The following is a 5,438-nucleotide window of genomic DNA, read 5'->3' as shown; positions in this document are numbered from 1 at the left end:
GATCTGCTCAGGTCCCTTCCGATCCTAGAAACTATAAAAGTAAAACTCAAAAGCATCCTGATCTGTATAAGCTGGGAGCAAAACAATTAAAACCTGCACAAACATGCAAGGAAATCAATGGAATAATGACTTCATTTGAACTATTTGCTGAACAGATCAATAAGTCAGTGAATCTTAATGACATTATTTTAATTATAAATCAGGTCAGAGCTGAGAAACAAACTGGAAAGTGACACCATGATGTGGAACAATGCCAAAGCTGACATTGTCAGTAAGGCAAAAGGAAAGACCAAACCAAGCTGAACTTTCAAAAAACAAACATAATAAATTATATTCCATGAACTGCATGTAATGACCCATTTTTCATTGTATAAGCAGTCAGTTATCTATCATCAACTCAACAGAGTCTGAAAACCCTTACTTGATGTGATTAGGTTATCATAAATAAAGACATCAACTCAGATTTTATGATTCCTCTGTTATCCATGCCGATCTTTTTCTAGTATTACTCAGTCTTGAACCTTAAATGTATTCATGTAAAAATTCAAGTAGAAATGAAGGATGGTCAGGTAAGTAACATGGGTCCGGCTTCCAAAGAGTTCCTTCATGAATTTTGGGCGTTGTCTTTGCCAAAATTCCCTCACATGTACAATAAGGATAATATTATTTCTATTCCTTACAGTGTAGCATATACAATATGTATAAAGTATTCAGATGTCATGGGTATTGGGTGCTATAGGAGTATATAATCATATTCATTTATATACCTCTTTTCACGGTGTATTTTAATAACAGAAACCTACCCAAACCCCTGCTACTAGACATTTAGGCAAAAATATATTAAATCAAGGAAACATCAAGCATAGTATTAGGAAACTGACCCTTAATAAGGTGTAACTATTAGGAGAGAACTGAAAAACAGATTACTTTTGCTTTCAAGAGTAGACAATTCTATTTGCTGGGGAGAAATTTGTAACACTTAATTTTCTTAGATCGCTTATCACTTTACTCGGACAATCTGTCAGGTATAATTACTGAGAGATGGTGCTGATGAGACAGAACTTGTTCTTAAATTGAATTTATCTTGCTTTTCCTTTTGCTTTTAAGAGTAGGTATATACAGAAACTCGAACATAAGGACACATATAACAACAACCATCAAATTCAGAATAATGTGTTCAGTACTTGTATGCAATGCAGAAAACATGCTTCCCTTCTGTTAAATATTATAATAGGTATATATTTTTCTTAGAGCATCAGAAGGTCAGCAAGAAATTGAGCAAAGCAAGCGACCAAACCCCTAATATCAAATTCCATTGTTATCTGGAAAAATACAGCTACAAAGGAAGTAATAATTTTGTGCTCAGTCCAACTCTCTATGCCTCACTCATATTTAGATATAATGGCGCAATGAGAAATTCAGCTCAAAGATTAAGTCATGACTCAGAAATGGATCCACTTGGAGGCATTCAATAAAGTCTGGTAAGTTATACTTGCCTGCTAGAGACACCTTCTTAATTTCTTTCTTAATGCTGAATTTCTTCCTTAATGTTTATGCAGGAAGGTCAAAAAAATAAGGATCAATAAAGCGGACAAGAAACAAACCATAAAGACACAATGGCAATCATAAATTTGTACTGTAAAACACAAAAATAAAGTAAACATATGCCAATAATACATGTCATTGAAAAAGTAAACATGGAGAACATACCAAGTATCTCTTTTGTACACATTTGGGGAGCACTGTGGCTTTATATAACCATATAAGAAAAGGAGCCAGTGTGCTCTTTATCAAGTCTGTCCACAATTTGTAATTTCTAGCATCAGGAGAACAGAGTTGCTGCTAAAATTGTTCCCCTCCAATCCCAGCATTAAGCTTTGGCTTTTAGTCTATAGGAGCCTTGCCTCATTAGATGCAGCAGTTTGAACATGTGTGGTGAAAAAACAGGGCCAGCATGAAGAGAAAGAACTCTCTCAGTTCTTGCTGAAGGCTGCTCTGAAATATTGGATTCTCTCCCTGCCTCTGAACAGAGTTACTATGTGATGCTGGGCAATTCACTTAAAATGCTTTTTAAAGAAGGTAACATTTGTTAGGTCCATCAACATTTTCTGGACATTCCTTGTTTCCTCATTTTCTGCATGCCCAACTCAAGTCCCTGATCTACTTTGCAAAACTGCTGAGTAATCAGATTTGGAAATGAACTAATTGGAACTACTCTTAAACGTTTAAAATGCTCTGTAATGCAGGGTACTCTGGAGGACCAGATTCCTAATTATTTCAGCTTGGGCACCCAAAATTAGTAGACACATTTAACTTTAAATCACTGTGCTTCAGCTTATTGTCTGTAAAATGGAGATAATTATATCCCCTTACCTCACCAAGTTATTGTGAATATGAAGTAATTAATGTTTGTGAAGCATTCAGATACTATCATAGAAAAAGTCCATGTGAAAATTAATAGTTCTCTTTTCAGAGTGGAGTTTGGATAACATGCAGTAAATAAGTGCTGAGCCCATAAATAAAAGCAAATACTGAAGTGCTCATTAAATGAGTACTATCTATCCCGTGCACTGAATAAGATAGGAGCCCTGTGGAAAAACAGCATGTGATGATGTAAAGACAGTATTATAACATAGTCACACAGCTAAAATTGACTCTGGGATTTTCTAACTCGTCAGTATTTGCAACCTAAATGTTACTGTATATAATGAACAGCACAGCAAAGTATAACATAGCAGAGAAATGGCAAAGTTACACGGACATTTCCAGTGGATAAAGACTTACCATAACCTGAATCTTTTGTATTAAAAACTGAATGCTAGCAAACCTAATTTCCCCACAAGAAAATACACACACAAAAATTTCTGTAAAAAAGCTACTGTATACTAAGACTGTGATTGTCATCTCAAACTTACTCTGGGAAGAATTGCACATACTGCAAGGACACATACTGGAAATAAAATGTTTTCTATTTGTGATTTATTTCAAATGACTCCAACAACAAAGAAATTTGAAGTGGTTAAGAAGGGATGAATTAGCTACTCACATGTTTGTGCGAGCTGATTATACTAACTAATTATTTACTAAAGACAGGTAAAGTTAAATGACTATATAGTGCTGTATCTGAAAAGCCAAGATTCATTTTGCTTGTTTCTGATACATTTTCAACTACATATATAAGTAGAAATCAACATTTTAAAATTTTGATGCCTAAAGCTTGTCATGTGAATGCATTTTTAATAATCATAGATTCATAGATGTAGGGTTGGAAGGGACCTTGTAGATCTTCTAGTCCAACCCCTGCCCTGGGCAGGACAGAAAACTGGGCTCAAATGACCCCAGCCAGGTAAACGTAGAGCCTCCTCTTAAAGACCCCCAGGGTAGAAGCCATCACCATTTCCCTTGGAAGTTGGTTCCAGATCCTAGCCGCCCTGCCTTCTAATGTCTAGTCTAAACCTACTCTCTAACAACTTATGGCCATTATTTCTTGTTACTCTGGGAGGCACTCGGGGCAAAAAGGTTTCTCCCAGTCCCTGCTGGTCCCCCCTGCTGAGTTTATAGATGGCCACAAGGTCCCCCCTCAGCCTTCACATGCGAAGGCTGAACAGGTTAAGGTCTCATAGGCTCTCCTCATAGGGTCTGCCCTGCTGTCCCCGGATCATGTAAGTGGCCCTCCTTTGGACCCTCTCAATGCTGTCCACGTCCCTCCTGAAGTGTGGTGCCCAGAACTGGATACAATACTTCAGCTGTGACCTGACCAGTGTCACATAGAGGGGGAGGATCACCTCCTTGGCCCTGCTTGTGATGCATGTGTGGATGCAGGACAAGGTACGGTTAGCCCTACTGACTGTGTTCTCGCATTGTCGGCCCATATTCATCTTGGAGTCAGTAATGACTCCAAGACCTCTTTCTGCCACCATGCTTTCAAGAATGGAATTCCCCAGCCTATAGGCATGCTGGTGGTTTCTACTGCCCAAGTGCAGCACCCTGCACTTGTCAGTATTGAATCCCATTCCTATTTTCTTTTGCCCACCCCTGTAACCTGTCCAGGTCCTGCTGTAATCTGTCCTTCCCTTCTAGCATGCCCACCTCACCCCAAATCTTGGTGTCCTCTGCGAATCTGAACAGGCTGCTCTTCACCCCATCGTCCAAGTCACTAATAAAGAAATTGAACAGTGCGGGCCCAAGGACCAAGCCCTGGGGGACCCCACTGCCCACATCCCTCCAGGTTGAAAATGACCTGTCCACCACCACTCTTTGAGTGCAACCCCTCAGCCAATTTGCAACCCATCTGACTGTGTAGGCATCAGTGCTGCAGTCACCTAGATTTTTAATGAGAATGGGGTGGTAGACAGTGTCACAGGCCTTCCTGAAGTCCAGAAAGACTACAACTACCGCAACACCTGCGTCCAGTGATTTTGTTACCTGATCGTAGAAGGCAATCAGGTTGGTCTGACAGGAACTGCCCCTAATGAAACCATGCTGGTTGCCCTTGAGCATCATCCCTGCTGCTGGCCCATCACTGATGGGCTCTTTGATAAACTTCTCAAAGAGGTTCCCCAGGATTGAAGTAAGACTAATGGGCCTATAGTTGCCCGGGTCCTCCCTCTTCCCTTGTTTAAAGATGGGGACCACATTAGCCCTCGACCGGCACCTGGCCAGAGCACCACAAATGTAGCAACCTAAATGTTATTTTATAACATACTCATATAGAGTAGCAACCTAAATTTCAGAGATGGCTAGCAAGGATGACATACAAATGTTTGCTTGCAATAATGTTTACAATTATGATTATTTGAGATTATTAGGGCACATCCACACGTGCAGGCATGTGTGCAAGCAGCAGCTCTAATAGGAGCAGCACAAATTTGTGCAATAGATTTTTGCCTCAGCGCATATGCCTGAACATGCATTTTGGTGTGGGGCAAATTATGCCACTAGGGGCAAACTGACCCTGCCCAGCTCCTCCTGGATCTTCAGCCAAGGGGAGCTAGAGCCTGAGGCCAACACCTGTGCTGGCTCCAGTAGTACAAAAACCTGCCCTGGCAAGCATCTCAGGAGCTTGAAGCCTGGCCAATTGACATGTGGGGACAGTAGCCCCTTGTGTCAGCTGAACTGCTGCAGCAGCCCTGACCTACTGTGGCCCCTGTACCCTCTACCCACTGCAGCAGTCTAGCAGTGGGGGATGCTGCCTGGCTGTCACCTGCTGCCACCTATGACAGCATCTACCCCCTTGGTCCTTCAGCCCCATGTCTGTACACCTGCCAGACCTGGACGGGGACAACATGGCCACCTGGGCATTATAGCAGGGCACTGTAGCAGAGCCCAGAGCATCTCTGGGGCAGCTGCCAGTGGGCTTTGGCTGCACAGTTGGCCTTTGTGTGACACTGCTGCCATAGTTTCATAGTTCCATAGTTTCTAGGGTCAGAAGGGACCTG

The sequence above is a fragment of the Gavialis gangeticus genome, unplaced genomic scaffold (genome assembly GCF_001723915.1).
Source record: "Gavialis gangeticus isolate Ggan-Ray unplaced genomic scaffold, GavGan_comp1, whole genome shotgun sequence".
NCBI lineage: Eukaryota > Metazoa > Chordata > Crocodylia > Gavialidae > Gavialis > Gavialis gangeticus.
This window is presented reverse-complemented; position numbering follows the sequence as displayed.